Source organism: Schistocerca cancellata, chromosome 3 (assembly GCF_023864275.1).
Source record: "Schistocerca cancellata isolate TAMUIC-IGC-003103 chromosome 3, iqSchCanc2.1, whole genome shotgun sequence".
Classification (NCBI taxonomy): Eukaryota; Metazoa; Arthropoda; class Insecta; order Orthoptera; family Acrididae; genus Schistocerca; species Schistocerca cancellata.
The window spans coordinates 884,009,814-884,032,493 of record NC_064628.1 but is presented as its reverse complement, the minus strand read 5'-3'; positions in this window follow the sequence as shown (position 1 = coordinate 884,032,493).

The following is a 22,680-nucleotide window of genomic DNA, read 5'->3' as shown; positions in this document are numbered from 1 at the left end:
CCGTGAAATTGTTTTTTGAGTTATTACTATTGGGGCCTTCAGCCGACAAATAATTTGAATTTCGTGTCGATAAGGCCTTCAGCCATGAACGCAATTTGTCTTAAGAATTCTTAATTAGATATTGTCTGTTAATAGCGAAAATTTGATGATTGTGCTCTTTTATAATATTTTAGTATCTCTTGGAGAAGTTTTACTCGTTCTTAGGAATTTGCAATCCAGGCCTTCAGCATTCAAATTGTTTTTTGAGTTATTACTATTGGTGCTTTCAGCCGACAAATAATTTGAATTTTTGGTCAATAAGGCCTTCAGCCGTGAGTACAACTTCCTTAAGAATCTTTTCATTAGACATTGTGTCTTAACAGTCAATTTTGATAATTGTTCCTTATTGTCAACCTTATTTGCAGTTGTTTCCAAATAAAGTCTACGTGATAGTAACCAATAGTAACTAAGTACGGCTCCGTCCACACCAAATTCTGTCTTTCCCTAAGTCCCATGTTTCATACTTTGTGTGAAGTTGCTGGATTTTTTGGTGTTTCGCGGGGGACGGTTCGAGGCAGAGGTGTAACACACGTGGCCACCAAACACTACGTCAGAATTGCGGTAGGAAGAAGATCCTCTCTGAGAGTGACCGGAGACGCGTTTCATGACCTGTGAATCAAAATCGCTTCCAAACACGGCAGGAACTGCTGCAGGCAGAGAATTAAGGTCCATCCCCACCTGTTAGCAAGAGAACATTCCGTTGGGAATCGCACGCAATGAACATTTGGAGTTGGTCACCGCGCAAGAAGCCATTGCTCACACAGGCACATAAAGATGACAACAGCAAAGTCCATCGGGCTGGAAGAATATGTGACTGGTTTCCTGAACACTCCCCCAGCTTTTTACCTTTCTACTGGCCTGCAAAATCACCTCATTTAAACCCCACAGAAAATCTGTGGGTCATGTCGGAACAGCGGGTACAATGCTGACATCAGCATCCCCGCAATTTGGTGGAACTTTATGATCAAATCCTCAGCGAGTGCTCAACCTGGATGCGACATCCCTGCACAACCTTGGGGACTCACTTCCTAATCGGATACAGGCGGTTATCGAATCCAGGGGCGAAATTACACGGTATTGAGGTATGGTTGATTTCTCTGGTGGTGACTAATTTTACTGTCCAGTGAGCTTATTATAACTCCATGACTGTTCACTGAACCCGCCAACAGTATCTACTCTTGCACCCATTTGCCACTCTGTCACTCCGTACATTCACCCATGTTTACGTACAGTGACCGCTTCAGACATGAATGTCTCACTGATCGCTACTACCTTGTTCTCACGTAGAGGCAGTGTGCGCACGATTGAGCACGTGACGTGTGTGCTGCCCAACTGTACTGGCTTAACGATTCTTCTGTGCGTGGCTTGTTGTACCTCCACTAACAGCGCACTCCGCGTCTTCTTATCCGTGGAGATGCTCCTTTCAACACCTTCACAACGTCGGAGAGGCAGAAAAGAAATTCTAGGGTTAGATTACGAGCTATGCTTGAAGAAATATTACTACTGGATCGATTTTTGCAACCATTTGGTTTAACTAGTTTTAGCACTATCTTGAGACGTGCTAATAACGCTCCCCACGACAAGATTACAACGAATAAATTTACGCTGAGACCGTTCAAAGGAACAGTTAAATAATTTTCATTGAATTATTAAATTACTTTCTACTGATTTATGATAATTTCTGTGGTTCTTATTTGTTCACCAGTATCGAACATGTACGCGAGTGAAAACATGGGGAGAAGGGTGGTATATTTATAAAAATCAATGAATGTGTATGTATATGATTGTATGTACGTACGATACACATACTCTCTTAAACCACTGGATCAATTTCAACGAAACTTTGTTCACATATCACTTGCTGTCTGGAAGGAAGCATCGTGGGTCTATGAACTAACTACCTTCCATAGGGGTGGGAGTGAAGATGAAAAGGGGGCAACACAGAAGCGTAACTCAGGAGCATCTGGAGCATCTTCATTCAAATTTGATGTTACATTACCCATTATTTGTATAAAAATGCTGCGGTACTAAAGAAGAAATGTGAAGAAATGAGAGGAAATACACTCCTGGAAATGGAAAAAAGAACACATTGACACCGGTGTGTCAGACCCACCATACTTGCTCCGGACACTGCGAGAGGGCTGTACAAGCAATGATCACACGCACGGCACAGCGGACACACCAGGAACCGCGGTGTTGGCCGTCGAATGGCGCTAGCTGCGCAGCATTTGTGCACCGCCGCCGTCAGTGTCAGCCAGTTTGCCGTGGCATACGGTGCTCCATCGCAGTCTTTAACACTGGTAGCATGCCGCGACAGCGTGGACGTGAACCGTATGTGCAGTTGACGGACTTTGAGCGAGGGCGTATAGTGGGCATGCGGGAGGCCGGGTGGACGTACCGCCGAATTGCTCAACACGTGGGGCGTGAGGTCTCCACAGTACATCGATGTTGTCGCCAGTGGTCGGCGGAAGGTGCACGTGCCCGTCGACCTGGGACCGGACCGCAGCGACGCACGGATGCACGCCAAGACCGTAGGATCCTACGCAGTGCCGTAGGGGACCGCACTGCCACATCCCAGCAAATTAGGGACACTGTTGCTCCTGGGGTATCGGCGAGGACCATTCGCAACCGTCTCCATGAAGCTGGGCTACGGTCCCGCACACCGTTAGGCCGTCTTCCGCTCACGCCCCAACATCGTGCAGCCCGCCTCCAGTGGTGTCGCGACAGGCGTGAATGGAGGGACGAATGGAGACGTGTCGTCTTCAGCGATGAGAGTCGCTTCTGCCTTGGTGCCAATGATGGTCGTATGCGTGTTTGGCGCCGTGCAGGTGAGCGCCACAATCAGGACTGCATACGACCGAGGCACACAGGCCCAACACCCGGCATCATGTTGTGGGGAGCGATCTCCTACACTGGCCGTACACCACTGGTGATCGTCGAGGGGACACTGAATAGTGCACGTTACATCCAAACCGTCATCGAACCCATCGTTCTACCATTCCTAGACCGGCAAGGGAACTCGCTGTTCCAACAGGACAATGCACGTCCGCATGTATCCCGTGCCACCCAATGTGCTCTAGAAGGTGTAAGTCAACTACCCTGGCCAGCAAGATCTCCGGATCTGTCCCCCATTGAGCATGTTTGGGACTGGATGAAGCGTCGTCTCACGCGGTCTGCACGCCCAGCACGAACGCTGGTCCAACTGAGGCGCCAGGTGGAAATGGCATGGCAAGCCGTTCCACAGGACTACATCCAGCATCTGTACGATCGTCTCCATGGGAGAATAGCAGCCTGCATTGCTACGAAAGGTGGATATACACTGTACTAGTGCCGACATTGTGCATGCTCTGTTGCCTGTGTCTATGTGCCTGAGGTTCTTTCAGTGTGATCATGTGATGTATCTGACCCCAGGAATGTGTCAATAAAGTTTCCCCTTCCTGGGACAATGAATTCATGGTGTTCTTATTTCAATTTCCAGGAGTGTATTTCACCTATAACAAATGTAAAAATTATTTTTCCATTTTCACACCAAGTACTTTGAATCATTATTCACACCTTTCTGCCTACATCCTACCCAGACAGAATTCAAAGTTCCCTCAGGATTCAGATACAACTGCAGAGCGAAATTCGCTACAGATATAGTGGATATATATGAACAAATGTGTAGGCAATGAGTTAAAGATATTTGAAATATAGATTCGTGTATGAAATATATGTGACACATTGACAGATGCGTATGTGGACGAAACTGAAGGCAAAACGCTATTCGATTACAAAGATGTACAGGCCTTCCTATTCTCGGCGCTTTTATTTTGCTCGCAAAAACTGCCAGCCCTTCGGTAAATCGATTGTCACCCGTGTTTTTCATACCTAATACGACTCCGTCTGCCAGCTGTACCAACCACCTAAATGAGCAAGACCAACTATAAAGTATATAGCAGCTAGAAATGTTCTGTCACAATATAGCTGAAAAGAGTAAATGCGAGAAGAACATTACTTTCAATAACGGAGTGAATTTCATCTCTGCAAATTATTTTCAACCGTTTCTACTCTTCATACAAACATAATTCATTGACATCTTTAGCCCAAGTCTTCGTGTTAGGCTAATTGCTTCCGCTGTATTCTCTACATTCAAACGATGTGCCATGGCACCTTGAATAATAAAAAGAGTTCGTTGTGCTCCACGTATCTTAGAGCGGTCAGAATATTAAGTGAGAAGACAAGGAAGCTTGACGTCAGAATTGGCTGCTACACATTCGAGTTCCGTAAAGGGCGCATGACGATGTTCAGATCGTACATGTAGGTGAGCTTCCCCATTAGTGCATCTTGTCGCAACATCGATTCTGCTTGCGACTGTCATTCTGATGCGGGCTGAATTCGAAACACGGTTTCTGCTTTGGATAATGCAAGGTGATTCTGTCCAGGAATAGGTGACCTTCAGTCTCATTTTCGTCTACACTTCTTCTCTACCATTTATTTTCTAGTGAGTAATATAAGTAAGCTTGACTGTTGAAAACGTCCATAGACCGCTACGGATTACAAGTTGAAAATTGTTGCAGTTACATGCACTGTGACATATTTCTCCCTCGCCAACGTTGTAGAAAATACAGAAACGTTAACAAGCGCCTGCTTCCACATATGTAGGGACCAAGGTTCCACAGTATAATACCGAGCACTGACAGTTGGAAAATTCTTAGAATAGTCTACTGCTCTGCAAATAACCAGAAATGTCATGTGAATTTGGAATCTTACTGAGAAAGGATAATATGGGATTACCATGACGCCAGCGACACATAACGTGTGAAATCTTCTCTACAGTGAACGCGCCAAAGTGCCCGTACATTCTTTGAGTTATTACGGTCATCGTTCTTAGGCGACAAGTTCCTGTACCACGGTGTGCGCACAGCCCACTTCAATGTCTCATACCGCATCCACCTGCATAATTCATGAGCTGCTGTGCGGGACATGGCGGCTGGTAGTGCGTATGGATATAGCTGTGTGTCTTATTTGCAGATGATACAAGCATTGCAATAAGTAGTAAATCAAATATAAATTTAGAAAGGGCAGCTAATGACATTTTTACTGGCATTAATAAGTGGTTCATAGCCAATTCACTGTCACTATACTTTGAAAAGATCCACTCTATGAAGTTCAGAACTTCCAAGAGTTTTCCTCCTAGTGTGTCTATAAAATAGGATGACATGGAACAGGAGAAACTGAGAGTGTAAAATTCTTGGAATTACAACTTGATAATAAATTCAGTTTGGGGCGAACTCCTAAAGCGCCTAAACAAGTCTGTGTTTGCAGTGCGAATGATGTCAGACATAGGAGATATAAATATGAAAAAACTGGCATATTTTGTTTATTTTCACTCGACATTTTAGGGTAACTCCACAAACCGAGAAAAAATTTTTAGAGCACAGAAGCGCATAATAAGAGTAATGTGTAGTGTAAATCCAAAAACGTCGTGTCGAAACCTATTCAAAGAATTGGCAAACTAACCACAGCTTCTCAGTATATTTATTCCTTAATGAAGTTTGTTGTAAATAATACATCTCTCTCTTAGCACACCGTATCAATACCAGGAATAAGAACAATATACATAAAGATTTAAAATCACTTACTCTTGCCGAGAAAGGAGTCCAGTATTCAGCAACGCATATCTTCAATAAGTTACCAGCAACTATTAAGAGTTTAGTTTCAGACAAGGCACAATTTAAACACAATTTAAAAAGAATTTTTGGTGGCCAACTCCTTCTATTCCATCCATGAATTTCTCAACAAGTGCAGTACACCATTTTAATATTTATTATACTTTCATTTTTGACAATACTTGGTTGTAACAGCCAAGTAACTACCTACTGTGTGAATCATAGATGTAGGGAAAGCAGATTTAAGTCTTAAGTCTGTAAATAGAGGAAGTTTAATTTTAAATCTTGTACATAATTTGACTGTTCTTACGTGAGGATCATTGAAATGAATAATTTACTTTAATTTTTGACAATAGTTGGTTGTATCAGCCAAGTAACTAGCTACTGTGTGAATGATGGATTTAATGAAAGCAGATGTAAGTATTAAACCTGTAAATACACTCCTGGAAATTGAAATAAGAACACCGTGAATTCATTGTCCCAGGAAGGGGAAACTTTATTGATACATTCCTGGGGTCAGATACATCACATGATCACACTGACAGAACCACAGGCACATAGACACAGGCAACTGAGCATGCACAATGTCGGCACTAGTACAGTGTATATCCACCTTTCGCAGCAATGCAGGCTGCTATTCTCCCATGGAGACGATCGTAGAGATGCTGGATGTAGTCCTGTGGAACTGCTTGCCATGCCATTTCCACCTGGCGCCTCAGTTGGACCAGCGTTCGTGCTGGACGTGCAGACCGCGTGAGATGACGCTTCATCCAGTCCCAAACATGCTCAATGGGGGACAGATCCGGAGATCTTGCTGGCCAGGGTAGTTGACTTACACCTTCTAGAGCACGTTGGGTGGCACGGGATACATGCGGACGTGCATTGTCCTGTTGGAACAGCGAGTTCCCTTGCCGGTCTAGGAATGGTAGAATGATGGGTTCGATGACGGTTTGGATGTACCGTGCACTATTCAGTGTCCCCTCGACGATCACCAGTGGTGTACGGCCAGTGTAGGAGATCGCTCCCCACAACATGATGCCGGGTGTTGGGCCTGTGTGCCTCGGTCGTATGCAGTCCTGATTGTGGCGCTCACCTGCACGGCGCCAAACACGCATACGACCATCATTGGCACCAAGGCAGAAGCGACTCTCATCGCTGAAGACGACACGTCTCCATTCGTCCCTCCATTCACGCCTGTCGCGACACCACTGGAGGCGGGCTGCACAATGTTGGGGCGTGAGCGGAAGACGGCCTAACGGTGTGCGGGACCATAGCCCAGCTTCATGGAGACGGTTGCGAATGGTCCTCGCCGATACCCCAGGAGCAACAGTGTCCCTAATTTGCTGGGAAGTGGCGGTGCGGTCCCCTACGGCACTGCGTAGGATCCTACGGTCTTGGCGTGCATCCGTGCGTCGCTGCGGTCCGGTCCCAGGTCGACGGGCACGTGCACCTTCCGCCGACCACTGGCGACAACATCGATGTACTGTGGAGACCTCACGCCCCACGTGTTGAGCAATTCGGCGGTACGTCCACCCGGCCTCCCGCATGCCCACTATACGCCCTCGCTCAAAGTCCGTCAACTGCACATACGGTTCACGTCCACGCTGTCGCGGCATGCTACCAGTGTTAAAGACTGCGATGGAGCTCCGTATGCCACGGCAAACTGGCTGACACTGACGGCGGCGGTGCACAAATGCTGCGCAGCTAGCGCCATTCGACGGCCAACACCGCGGTTCCTGGTGTGTCCGCTGTGCCGTGCGTGTGATCATTGCTTGTACAGCCCTCTCGCAGTGTCCGGAGCAAGTATGGTGGGTCTGACACACCGGTGTCAATGTGTTCTTTTTTCCATTTCCAGGAGTGTATTAGAAGTTTAATTTTAATTCATGTACATAATTTTACTGTTTATTGACTGAGGAACATTAAAATTAATGAAACTCAAGTTTTTATAATTACATTTTTGTGATGTGTTTATCTGACATGTTCCACACCCAGGGGGATCCCCTCTTTTGTGGTTCTATGGAATGAATAATTAATCTAATCTAATCTTTAATTAGCGCGTGGCGTGGGGAAGAAGTGGTTCCCTGTATGCCCTCGGAAGCGCTTGGATCTTTATTGTCGTATATCTATGGTCCCTACGCTAGATATGCGTCGGAGGCAGAGAGTTATTACAAGTCTGTGTCTGTTATCGGTGATTTAAATTTACCCACCAGCCATTTCACGAGAGTAAATTCGCCTTTCTTCCAAAGATTTCCATTTTAAATTGCCAAAGATATCTGGTACACTTTTGCATGTCTGTCAGAATGTGGATATCGGCGAATATACCCGTGGGCACACAACCCTCACATAGAAAATGTTGTTGGGAAGCCGAACCAGAGGCTGCATCTTAATGGCAGAACAATTGAAGGTGCAAGAAATCTGCTAAAGAGATACATACATCACAATGTCTCGTTCTCCTTCTTTTGTAGCACTGCCGCTCGGGTAGGAATCATCACCAGACAGTATTGATGGAATCCTTGTTTTGTAAATAAAATTGCCTTTTCCTGCTGCTAGTTACTATATTTATCCCATACGCGTTTCACCTTCTCCTGTTCTAAGGCAACAGAACCAAACACATACACGAAGTCCCACAACAACTACACAGGATAATCAGCAAAAGATGAAAGAAAACACAAGATGGTACACAATGACATACAAACACAAACTCACCCATAAAATCACCAACATTTTCAAAAGACAGGGAATAAACATAACATACACAACAGACAATTCTATACAAAAATACACCCCAAAACTGACAAAAAACAGAGACATATACCAGAAAGCAGGTATATATCAGCTACGGTGTAACACTTGTGAAGGCACATATATAGGACAAACAGGGAGAAAGAACATTTGATGTCAGATACAAGGAACACATGAGAGCCTGGATTATGGGACAAACCACTCCACATTTGAAGAATACCTAAGAGAAAATGACCATAAACCAACCACTAGAGAAGATGGCATGAAAATTATTAGAATCAACAATAAAAAACACCTCCTGACCATGCAAGAAAATTACCACGTACATAAAACCAAAGCAGAAGGGAAAATCCTGTTGAATGACCAAGTCCACATACCAAGCAATTCATTATTTACACTAATAGACAAAATAATAGAATAACGTCCGCAAAAAATATTAATATAATAATACTGTCTAATGTAATAATAATAGAACCCAACATCTTTACACTCACTCATTCATGAACCCCACCACAGAATATTGAAACGAAAAGTCAAAACAGCTGTCACCAAAGTTTTCTGCAGTGTACGACGAAATAGTTGTATCGAGTGACCAAAGAACAGTAGTCCACCAAAGAAAAGAGTGAGAAACATGGTAAACAGTGTGCGGAAGGCGAGAACACAAAGATGTGATTATATGGCAGTGATAAAAGTGGTAGTGCGAGCTGCAGACCATATGTGAGGAAACGCAGATCAGCAAATCGTAAGTAATTACTTTTTTTACAAAACATCGTGAAGTGAACTGTTTGATAATCTATAACTAACAAAACTGTATCGTTATTGATCCCACTGACGATGCCTTAGAACAGGAGAAGGCGAAACGCGTATGGGATAAATAAAGTAACTAGCAGCAGGAAAAGGTAGTTTTATTTACAAAACAAGTATTTATATGCTTGCGGAGGATGGGCACACAAACGAAAGTATTGATGGAAGTTCAAAGAAGGGGAGCTCTTTTGTATTATCCCAAAATAGGGGAGAGAATATCACGGATATTATAAACGAGTTGGGTTGGCAGTTATTAAAACCTTAGACCACAGATGATGAAGATTGTGCATGAATATTGAAAGCAACATCTGGATCAATTGACTGGTGGCGGCATCCATTCGCACGCTACTTCTCGATTACTGTTCAGTAACTGTAGTATCACAAATGGTTCAAATGTCTCTGAGCAGTATGGGACTTAGTTGCTGTGGTCATCACTCCCCTAGAACTTAGAACAAACCTAACTAACCTAAGGACATCACACACATCCATGCCCGAGGCAGGATTCGAACCTGCAACCGTAGCGGTCGCGCCGTTCCAGACTGTAGTGCCTAGAACCGCTCGGCCACTCCGGTCGGCGTAGTATCACAATGATGAAGGAATTCATATTTCGTTGCAGAAGTATTAGTAAAGTTTTTTAAAACCACTAAAAACATTTTCAGCACATTTTTGCAGCTTGAGTCAATGAATTTTCACGCTGGAGCTAAGGAGTGATTTCGTCACCAAGCGGATGCTAATTTTCTTCTATTTCACAGTATTTCATCTTTGTCGAAATAATCCGAATTGCATGATAAGGATCATTATACTGCATATCTGGCTCTTTAAAATGCGATAGTCCCCAGATCTAAGACTCGATGAGTGATGAAGATTTCGACAGGGCAAAATATTATTGTCTATCTCCCATTATAGTGAGTTTGTATTTCTCTATAATTTGTTTTATTTTCTCTATAATCAACTTTTATCTAACACATTACGCCATTTTTCTTGACATTGTTTAAATGTCTGGGCTGAATTCAGCAAAAGTCATAAAACACAAACGCTTATTTTGTGCAAAAAGCGGGGAGTACCCTGCACCGCTATTAGCCATTAACTTTCCCGTTCCAATCGGAAATACGAGGGCTGTTCAGAAAGTAAGCTCCGATTGATCGCGAAATGGGAACCACAGTGAAAATTAGAAATGTTTTATTTTCAACAGTTAGCTACACCATCCAGCTACTTCTCTACGTAGTTGCCGTCCTGACTAAGACATTTGTCGTAGCGTTGTACCAACTTTCCAATACCCTCATCATAAAAGACAGCCGCCAGTGCTTTCCGCCAATTCTCTACGCTGGCCTACAGCTCGTTTTCTGTGCCAAAATGTTGTATTCATAGCCAGCGGTTCATGCGAGCAGAAATGAAACGCAAGGGGAGTCAATTACGGGCTGTATTGTGGGTAGTCAAACATTTCCAATTGAAAACGATGCAGGAGCATCTTCGTTGCCCCTTCAGAATGCGGCTGAGAATATTGCCTTGTAGAAGAAACTGCACGACAGTTATGTAATGTTGGCTGTATAGCTTCAGGCGAAATTTCTCACCAGGACCTCGTACTTGGCGGGAGACATTATTCTCTAGACAACTTTACGCGATCACTGTGAGCTCAGAAATGAGAGGAGTGACGTGATGCTATCTAGGGTCATACTAGAGACACTGCCCAACACATCTGTGCAAAGCTTTATCGGATTATCATAGTCGTTTCCATTTCGCGATCAATCGGAGCTTACTTTCTGAACAGCCCTCGTATAACGACGGAAGAACAACTATCTACATGTCTCCATACAAGCCCTAGTTTCTCTTATCTTATTTTCATGGTCCTCACACGAGATGTACGTTGGCGGCAGCAGAATCGTTCTGCAGTCAGCTTCAGATGCCGAATTTGTAAATTTTCTCAATTGTGTTTGTCGAAAGAGCGTCGGCTTCTCTCCCGGGACACCTACTTGAATTCACAAAGCGCCTTTGTAATACTCGCGTTTTGATCGAACCTACCGGTAACAAATCTAATCATCCGCCTCTGAATTGCTTCGAGGTTTTCCTTTAAACACTCGGGCAGTATTCAAGAATGGCTAATACTAGTGTTCTATACGCAGTCTCCATCACAGATGAACTACATCTTCCTAAAATTCTCGCAATAAACTGAAGTCTACCACTCGCCTTCCCTTACATCGTCCTTATACACCCATTCCATTTCACATCGCTTTGCAACGTTACGCCTAGATATTTAATCGGCATGGCTGTGTCAAGCAGTATACTACTAATACCGTATTCGAACATTGAGGGATTGTTTTTCACACTCACCTGTATTAATTCACATTTTTCTAAATTTAGAGCAGGCAGCCGTTGTCTGCGTCATCTTGTATCCTCGTACAGTCACTAAATGCTTACACCCTCCCATACACCACACAGCTTCATCAGCAAACAGACGCAGATTGCTGCTCGCCTTGTACATCTGATGAGTACACATTATAGATAGACTCCTATGTCATTTCTTATAAAAACACAATAAAATATTTAACATGTATTGTTGGGCAATCATCAGAATAATAAAGGCCAGTACAAACCTAGCAGCGAAATTACATTATAAGAAATACTGTACAGCCCTAAGATGTGTAATCAGGAAGGCCAAATGGAACAGGTATGGAATTATGCGCAAAAAAATTAGCCACTCAAACAATAAAAACCATCAAAATATCATAAAAAGTGAGATAAATAGGAACATAAAATCAGAAAAAGCAGGGATACAACAGTCCTTTGGTAATGATACAGATCAGCAGAATCAAAAAGTTACAGCCTCAGTTTTCAACAATTTTTTTCTCATTGTAGCTGGAAAAAACAGGGAACCATAGTAACCAGTCTGCCACAGATGCTATACAACTACTTGTTCGCATGCAAATGACCCCAAATGTAGCACTTCATTACAAAAGCACGAGTCCTAAAGAAATTGTAAAAATTATGACATTCCTTAAAAGCACTTAATACTTTAGAACTGATGGTGCATCAATGAAATCACGTGGATCATGTGCAGACTTAGTCACATATTATGCAACCAATCATTGAGAACTGGGATATTTCAAGATAGACTAAAAATTACGGTAATTATGCCAGTCTACAGAAGTAGCAAGAGCCATGTAGTATCTAGCTATTGGCCCATTTCGGCGCTGCCATTGTTCTCAAAGGTAAAATGAGAGAATAGTGTATGACAAGATTTATAGTCGCATTACCCAAAATCACTGAGATCTATACAGGTAGGTTTTCGATTGAGATTCTCCATGGAGAGAACAATATTTTTCCCAGCCGTTGAAATTGTAAGTGAACTAAATTTCTGAATGTGTTCAGTGTGGATTGTTTATGACCTTGCTAAGGTATTTGACTGAGTGTATGATAACACAATGCTAAAATAGCTATCACACAATGACAGCAAAGACAAACCTTTACCTTGGCAAGAATCTTAATTACACAACAGGAAGCAAAGAGTTGTCTTAATGAGACAAGTAGAAACAAAAAGCTCAGGCTGCGAAAATGTAAAAATTGAGTCCCCCAGCACTCAAGCCTTGGGACTTTGATTTATTCCATCTGTGTTATGTTATCTACCATTTACAATATTAATAATGGAGCAAAAATAGTGTTCTTTGCTGATGATACAGGTACTCTAATCAAAAGCCCGCCCAGTTAGCCGCGTGGTCTAACGCACGGCTTTCCGCATTGGGAAGGAGCGACTGATCCCCGTCACGAATCCGCCCGGCGGACTTGTGTCGAGGTCCGGCAAGCTGGCCAGTCTGTGGATGGTTTTTAGGCGGTTTTCCATCTGCCTCAGCGAATGCGGACTGGTTCCCCTTATTCTGCCTCAGCTACACTACGTCGACGGTTGCTGCGCAAACAAATTCTCCACATACGCGTACACCACCATTACTCTACCACGTAAACATAGGGGTTACACTTGTCTGGTGTGAGACGTTCCCTGGGGGGGCTCCACTGTCGGCCGAACCGCACAATAACCCTGAAAGAGTGGTTCGGTGTGGGGCGGCGGAGGGGCGGACTGCGGTAGTCGTCGTGGGGTTGTGGACCTGGACCACTGCAGCGGGGACAGAGCCTCTCCATCGTTTCTAGGCCCCCGGTTAACATACAATACTCTAAACAAATGGCCCAACTCCACAATGCAATAGGCAGCTCTGACAGTCACTAACCAAGCATACGCATGATTCAGAGGAAAGAGCCTAACCCTAAATTTTTCAAAAATTTATACTCTACTGTTTCAGCCAACAAATGAAACCCTTAAGTTCCTGAAATAGATAGTAAAAATCTGGAAATTAATAAAATCCACAGAAAATTCCTGGGCATGCAGATGCACTATCAGTTAAGACGAAATCAGGATATTATCAGTTGTCCAAGATATTTAGCTCAGCATGCTTTGCACTGAGAGCTGTTTCTCATTTTGTTCTCAGAGAAATAATGGTGTTGTTATATTTTGCATATTGCCACTCTGGGAAAATGCTGCAGGAACTCAACAATTTTTCAAACTTCGAAAAAGAGCAGTGAGATAAATATTGTCGCAGAAGAACCTGAGTAGTAGAGTCACCATGGTATAGTGGTTATGATACTCACCTGAACTGTAAAATTTTAATTTCTATATTGGGTTCGACTACATTCTAGAAGTTTCTACAAATGTCAAAAATCATTACACTGGAATTTTCTGTAACTGTACATATACCGCATGTGTTCTGGCCAGAGGCAGTTCGCTCTGTGCTCTTGTATGTGCAAGTGCTGAATAAACCTTCGTTAAGAGAAGTTAGTGTCCGTCATTCATAATTGCCGACACAGTAACTCAGCGTGTTCGGTCAGAGGGTTAGCTGCCCTCTGTAATGAAAAAACTGAGTTCATGGATAAATGGCGAACTGAAACGGGTGTCTTCCGACGTCCTCCACGAGCAGATGCAACGAACGAAAACGAACAAAATGAGATTTAAAAAAATACACCTTATCTACGTGATATTATTCTGGTGGGGGGTGCCAGTTATTGGAACTTGTGATAGCGCACATTACCGACGACACAGTGGCTCCCCTCAGGCCACGACAGAGCCGCCGTTTACGTGGCGAGAAACCGACTTCGAGCCATATTCAACAGATCGCAATCTATCGGAGACAGAAGAAGAAGACTTTACGATGACAGCAACTTTGTACCACCACATGAGACATCCTTCCGGGTTTTCTTGGGACGATGGCCAAGATCCAAACAAGTGACTGAAAGTATATGAGCGTATAAACAAATTTAACAAATGGGATGACACCCTGTGTTTGGCTAACGTATTTTTCTACTTGGTGGGCACTGCTAAGCAATGTTATGAGAACAATGAAAGAAGTTCACAGGCTGGGAAGTATTCCAGGCGGAACTACGCAAGTATTTTGGCGACACACAACGACAGAAGTGCAACGCTGAAGATAAATTAAAGTGCAGGGCACAGCGTCCAGGATAAACTACAGCTTCCTACATTCAAGACGTTTTGCAGTTGTGTAAAGTAGTGGATACTAGAATGAAGGAGGAAGATAAGGTTGCACATCTCATGAAGGGTGTTGCTGAGAACATGTACCAAACCCCACTCATGAAGGACGTTTCGACAGCAGACGACTTCATAAAATCGTGCCAGTATATCGAGAGAATGCAACAAAAAAGAATTACACGCAAGAAGTTTGAACGGCTTCCAAACGTCGTATCGATGTCTGTGACGGAGGAAGAAACTGATTTCACAAGTGTTCTTCGTGAGATAGTGACAGAGGAAGTTCAGAAGGCACCTGGATTGCACAACGAGCAAAAAGCGAGACGCTTCAAGAGGTCATAAGGGAGAAAGTGGAAATGCTCCGCAGATCTCTACAAAAATGATAGGAAACTGCGTCGATATCCTCATGGATGGCCGTCCATCCCAAGCTCTTGTGGACTCTAGAGCAGCATATTCAGTCATTTCGGAGAAGTACCGTCGCCAGTTGCAGAAAACCGTATTCGTCGACAGCAAAACATCGCTGCTAAACATGGCTAACAGGAAATATGTAAAACCTGGGTCTGGCCGCACACCTTCGTTTGACACAAGGTGTCCAAGTATCTTGATTTATTTTGCCCCAAAGAGACACTTTCTTGGATTAAGTTTCAGTCCGCCTTGTTGGAGACACTTAAGAACGGCCCTCAGTGTTTTCATATGTTCATCAAATGTCTCTGAGAACACTATAATGTCATCTAAATAACAAAGACACATCGTTCACTTCAGGTGACTTAGATTACTCATCATCCGTTCAAACGTTGCTGGTGCACTACACAAACCAAACGGCATTACCTTAAAACAGGACATCAGGGTTGATGAATGCAGTTTTCTCACGATCAGCCTCATCTACTTCGATTGGCCAGTATCCCAAGTAAATGTCCATGGTTGAGAAAAACTTATTCCCTTCAGACAATCTAGGGTGCCGTCAATTCGTGCAAGAGGGTAAACATCCTTTTTAGTTATCTTATTAAGCTTACTGTAATCAACACAAAAGCGCCAGCTGCCATAATTTTTCCTGGCGAGAACCACTTGTGACGACCATGGGCTCTGCGAAGGCTGAATGATGTCATTCTTCATCATTTTCTCTACGTCGTCGCGAATTATTCGACGTTTCGTTGCTGACAGATGGTATGCTCTCTGGCTTATTGGTTGATGGTCTGCAGTGCCAATCCGGTGCTTCGCCATCGATTTGTCTAATTTGCTCTTCACCTGTTGACTGAAGCATTCAAGGAACTCTTGAAGAATGGCAAGTAGCTCCTTCTGTTGTTCCTTAGTGAGAGCTGATGATAGTCGAGCTAGAAGATCTTGTCTCGTAGTGGTAGCGCCCACAGATTCGGCATGGGAGGTTTTATGACGCTCAGCTGTTCTGCAATTAACACGGCTCAGCGTTTGCTACGCACATGTGTCTTAGACGCATCTGCGGTTCTCGGCGACAGTTAACTATCCACAATTCATCGAATACGTACTTAAACGAGACCACAGAGGCTGGGATGACCAAGTTATTCTTCAGTGGTATGCTTCTCTTACATTCTTCTATAAGATCCATGGGTTGATGTATGGTATCACACATGACAGTTACCTTTCTAGCGCTGACTGCAGGAATGATCACTTCATCCAGCACACATAGTCTCCACATACTCGGATGCGCATCTTCCTGTCTACGGTATATCATCTCGTCTAGCATAATCTTCGAGCGACCACTATCTATCATTGCCTCAGAAGCTTTCAAAAAGTCCCATCCGAGAATGGCGTCATGACTATACGCTTGTAAGACGATGAATTCTAAGGCCTATGTATGGCCACTTATACCCACACCAAAGATACAATTGGTCAATTTACGCATTGAAACAAGGAATTTCCAAAAATACATGGAAATATTACCCTTTGTCAGTGGGGGATACTCCACAATCCTGGGGATGGGTTTCCTGAATAAACATAATGCAAAAATCGATCTTTCACAGCCTTTTATGGATGTTCAACAACATCCATAATAGGCCGTGAAAGATCGACAGCTGCAAGTGATACATTGGCAAAAGGTTCACCAGTCATGAAGATGGAACGGAATAAGCTACATACACATTAATTAAAGCATAATTTGCCTGATTAAATACAGAGAGGTACAGGAAAATTACTCTGGGTGAGTGTGCGTACTGACCTGAACGATATGCTGTGCGTTATACAGCTGTTTGTTCCTGTGAGTTTAGATAATTTTGACTCTCACGAAGTAGATCTGACAAAAAGGCTAGTGGTCGCCCACTTGAAAGTTCTAAATGAGGACCATTTGGATAGGTCGAGCGGGCCTCTGTCTCAAGTAAACGGTCAGTGCATTTGAATTATGCAAGAAGATGAAGCATTTGAAAGGAAAGAATAAATCTGCTATGATAATCTTGTTAACGTGATTCAGAGCCGGCCGGGGTGGCCGAGCGGTTCTAGGCGCTGCAGTCTGGAACCGCGCGACCGCTACGGTCGCAGGTTCGAATCCTGCCTCGGGCATGGATGTGTGTGATGTCCTTAGGTTAGTTAGGTTTAAATAGTTCTTAGTTCTAGGGGACTGATGACCTCAGAAGTTAAGTCCCATAGTGCTCAGAGCCATTTTTGTGATTCGGAGATTTGTTTAATCCTGGTGACCATTGCCAGTGACAACTGTGACTAAACACAGAATCCCAAAGGGAAATAACCACCAGTCTATTAATAGTTATATGGAGTATCCAGAATCTTGCAACCTGTAATGGAAGATTCATCAATCAGCAGTCGGCTGATCGCATTATTAAGAAGAGTGGGAGTCTATGGGGCGCACCTGTCGTTATTGTTCCAAAGATATCCTCCGATAGAACAAAGGAATACAGGTTTTGTTGGAATTACTGATACAAAAACATAAGAAAAATCATGGATGCATATCCTATACTGAACGTCACGGAGACATTGGATAACCTAGGTCAGGAGAAATATTTCTGCATAAAGGATTTGAAGAGAGGATATCACCAGTTGGAAGTGGTTCCAGAAGACCAGCCAAAGACAGTATTTACCGTTCCATGGAGTCACTATCAGTATCGACATACACCATTTGAGCCTAATAATGCATCAGTCACAGTCCAGAGGCTATTAGATGAAATCGTAAGGGGATTAAAACTACGGCAAGGTATGACCTATAGCGACAATATTAATGTGTTTTCTAAAGATCTAGAGGACATTGTGCAATGATAGGAGGATGTGTTTAAAGGTTATTTTCGGCACATTCAATACTATTGAAAAATTTCACTTTGCATTAAGGGGGGTAGGACGTCAAACGGGCCGACTTGGAGCAGGAGAGGCACCAGAGAACATTTTAGTTTCCACCGCCTATACTTTTACAAATTAACGATTCAGAATTCACCCCCATAGCAGTGGAAGTTCGAAAACATAACGAAATAATTTTTTTTAGATGTGAAATTTTATCATTTTTTTCACTTACTAATGGCTGTATTTGTTGCTATAGGTACACTTTTCTTGATAAGTAAGAGAGATTCTTCGATGAATTTTGAACAGCATACAAGCCATACTTAAAGGTGTATGAAACTCTAGGATTTTCCAAATCTTTTAAAACCTGTGGTAAAAATTAAGATAATTAACTAAAAAATTTGTGTTTTTTCTAAACACGATGTTTAAAATATAACAGTTCATTCGTTTTTTCATAAATTAAATAAATTCTAGAGTTTCATACACCTGTGAATATGGTTTGTATGCTGTGCAAAATTCATCGTAGAATCTCTCTAACTTATGAAGAAAAGTGTACCTATAGCAACAAATGCAGCCATTAGTAAGTGAAAAAAAATGATGACGTTTCGCACGTAAAAAATTTATTCTGATATGTTTTCAAACTTCCACTGCAATTAGTGTGAATCCTGAATCCTTCCTGAAGATTTGACAAAGTTTTATGAATTTATTTGTGAAAGTATCGACAGTGGAAATTAAAATGTCCTGTGGTGCCTCTCCTGCTCCAAGTCGACCCGTCTGACGTCCTACCCCCCCTTAACAGAGGTAAGCTACCTAGCTCATGTGATTAGCCAGAATGGTGTAAAAAGTCCCCCAAAGTTGACATTTGTTGTCCTTGATTCTTACGCCTACGAGGGTCTTTCAATAAGTAATGCCCCACATTTCTTTAAAGGCATTAATATATACAGACAAACATCCTTGTTAGTGGTTCACAATTGTTGTTTGTTCTGTGTGCCGGTGAAGTTTCGAACAGTTCTGGCAGACGGCAGAGCTGTAGTACTACTGCTCCAGACATGCTGAATCGTGCGGATCCCATTATTCGTGCCAACGGCCGCATCACAACTCGGCAATTGGCTCTACAGTTGTCGGTCAGCATTGGAAGTTCGTCTAGAATGATCGAGACTCGGATATTCAGAGGTGCTCACGATGGGTTCCACAAGTGCCCACAGCGGACCACAAGATTCAAAGAAGGGGCATTTCATCTGAATTGTTGGAGCATTTTGAGACCGACGGAGAAGCCTCTCTGTCACGTATCGTTACGGGGGACGACAGCTAGGTGCACCACTTTGCGCCGGAAACAAAAAGGCAGTCCATGGAGTGGCATCATCCTTATTCACCACAGAAAAGTCGTGGTGACACGCGTCTGGGACTGTGATGGTGTCATTCTCGTGGACGTGATAACAAGAGGATCAACCATGTATTCAGAGGCATACGTGAAGACTCCGAATAAATTCAAGGACCATTTCCGACGTGTTCGATCTGAAGAGAATTCAACAGAAATCTTGCTCCAACACGCCCACACACAAGTCTGAGAACCCGGGAACACATCGCCAAATTGGCTTGGACATCATTGCCTCATCCACCCTAGAGTCCAGACCTGGCACCCTCGGACTTCCATCTCTTTGGGCCGCTTAAAGATTCTCTAGGGGGAACACACTTTGATGATGACGAGAGTGTCAGTCATGCAAGTGGAAACATGGCTACACCAACAGGACAAGAGCTTTTACTAGCAGGGAATACTTGCTCTTTCACAAGGTTAGCGTACAGCCATAGAACGTGATGGAGACTACGCAGAAAAATAGGACATGGACAAGACATGTTGGTGTATATTGTCACCAAATTCTGACTCTTAATAGTATGTACTGTATATTCTGAGAAAAAAATGTGCGGCATTACTTATTGAACGACTCTCATACAAACAACAAAATAACTTCAATCATTTTATTACTATGTAATTGTTATTGAAAATCCATCAAATAAAATGCTGACATTGGTAGACCGTTAACTCATTCCCAGAAAAAAGGTATGAAAGTCCAGCAACCAACCTACTGTCAGATTGCATTTGAGAAATTGAAATACAGGTGTTAACAATGAGTCCGGTATTAATGTTTCTAAATTGCAAGAAAAAATTTATCCTACCCTGTCATGCAAGGAGTCAGTCAATTGAGTGTGTTCTAAATCAGGATGCAGATTGCAAGGAACACCCAGTAGCACATGCGCCAAGGCAGTTGAATAAAGCCCAACAGAATTATTCAATCACAGAGAAAAAGTTGTTGAGGGTCATACAAGTATCTGGAATTACCTATTTCCATTGCTACCTGTATGCTAGGAAATTCAGTCATAATGGATTTTACAGCATTAAAAGGATACTATGACAGAAGGATCCTTTGAGTAGACTAACGTGCTGGGTATTAAATTTGAGTGAATTATACTGCTAGGTAGCACAAAAACCCAGCACAGAACATAGCAATATCGATGGTTTGAGAAGGAAGATTGGGGTCATGTGAACACTTGGCAGTAGCGATACTGAGTAGCAAGAACACAGACTGATCATGCAGACTGCCTGTTATTTAGGACACAGTTACATAAGGTGAAACACAAGAGGCTATTGTGTATGATGATTAGGTAGGGTCACGCATTATGGTACCTACAGCTTTGAAGGGCAAAGTGCTGAGGGAACTACAACCATACATTAGCCCATCACGGAGGATGAAGGACAAGAGATCACTAAATAGCTGAGTAATACTGATGAAGAACAATGAGGCAAGACGTCAGCCAACATTAATGAAATTGTATACTTTGCGCACAACATGGTAATATCAGTCATCAACGTGTACCTCTGCAAAGGTTACTAGAGACATCCAAGCCATCTGAAAATGTGCGAATGGAACATTTTAGGTCCATTAAATCTGACGTCACCCGGCGATAACTATGTGTCAACAATCATAGACCATTTTCCAAATTATAACACGATGGTTGCAGTCCTGAATCAACAAGCAAGTATGGTGGCACATGCTATCGTAAATAATTGGTTATTAAAGTTTGGCGTTCACGACACAATAATTAGAGGTTAGGGCACCAAATGTATGTCTGAGTTGATTAAGCAGCTATGCCATCTATTGCAGATCCAGAAGCTCAGAACTAGCGCTTACCATCTTCAACCGAATGGGGGAACAGAACACATCCATGGTAGTGATGGCAAGGTGTTATAATGTGCAGGCTCACTATAACGATTGAAACGTTTATCTACCTTGTGTCACAGCTGTGTATAATTCTAAAGTACATACCAGTGTTGGGCTATCACTATACCAGCTTGTATATGTCGTCTTTTGAGGTGATTAAACCTGAAATAGGGAAAAGTGGAGAATTAGTGAAGTCTGTGAAGATTTTACAGGTTATTTGTAAATGGGTGAAGAAAGTTAATATGAAAGCACTAGATCGGCAAGAGCAAGTGGGGCAACACGTTGACAAATTATCTCTGCATAGAATCGGTCAGTGGGTCATTCTTGCGGATCCCTGCAGGCCAAGTGTAAAAGAAAAAACTCCTTAATTATTACCGAAAGGTATATCAAGTTACATAAGTTTCAGTTACCAACAAAGACTTCCATTGTTAACGTAGGGCACATCAAGTCTTTTAAAGAAGCTAACGACGTTTTGTCACAAGCGCTAGTGTCGTTACCAGCGAAGGACATTAAGGCGAAGAAGATAAAAAAAGAAAACTGGAGCTCATGAGCAAGGTACACGCAGAGTTCCTCATGTACTCAGCTCACGCCAATAGATATCAGTGGGAGAGGAGGCATTAATTTCTTTTAGCAGTGAAATGTATCATGTCATTATCTTGGTGTAGTGGGGCTATATTGCGTTTTGTTACGTTATTTGTTATATTGCGTTTTGTTAAGCTTTGTTGTAGGTGTTCAGTTTATAATTAAACGCAAGTATTGTTATACGATGTTAATATACACTATTGGCCATTAAAATTACTACACCACGAAGATGACGTGCTACAGACGCGAAATTTAATCGACAGGAAGAAGATGCTGTAATATGCAAATGATTAGCTTTTCAGAGCATTCACACAAGGTTGGCGCCGGTGGCGACACCTAGAACGTGCTGACACCAGGAAAGTTCCCAACCGATTTCTCATACACAAACAGCAATTGACCGGCGTTGCCTGGTGAAACGTTGTAGTGGTGCCTCGTGTAAGGAGGAGAATAGCGTACCATCACGTTTGCGACTTTGATAAAGGTCTGATTGTAGCCTATCACGATTGCGGTTTATCGTATCGCGACATTGCTGCTCGCGTTGGTCGTCGAGATCCAATGACTGTTAGCAGAATATGGAATCGGTGGGTTCAGGAGGGTAATAGCAGTCGAGATGACAGGCATCTTATCCGCATGGCTGTAACGGATCGTGCAGCCACGTCTCGATCCCTGATTCAACAGATGGGGACGTTTGCAAGACGACAACTATCTGCACGAACAGTTCGACGACGTTTGCAGCAGCATGGACTATCAGCTCGGAAACCATGGCTGCGGTTACCCTCGACGCAGCATCACAGACAGGAGCGCCTGCTATGGTGTACTCAACGGCGAACCTGGGTGCACGAATAACAAAACGTATTTTTTCGGATGAATC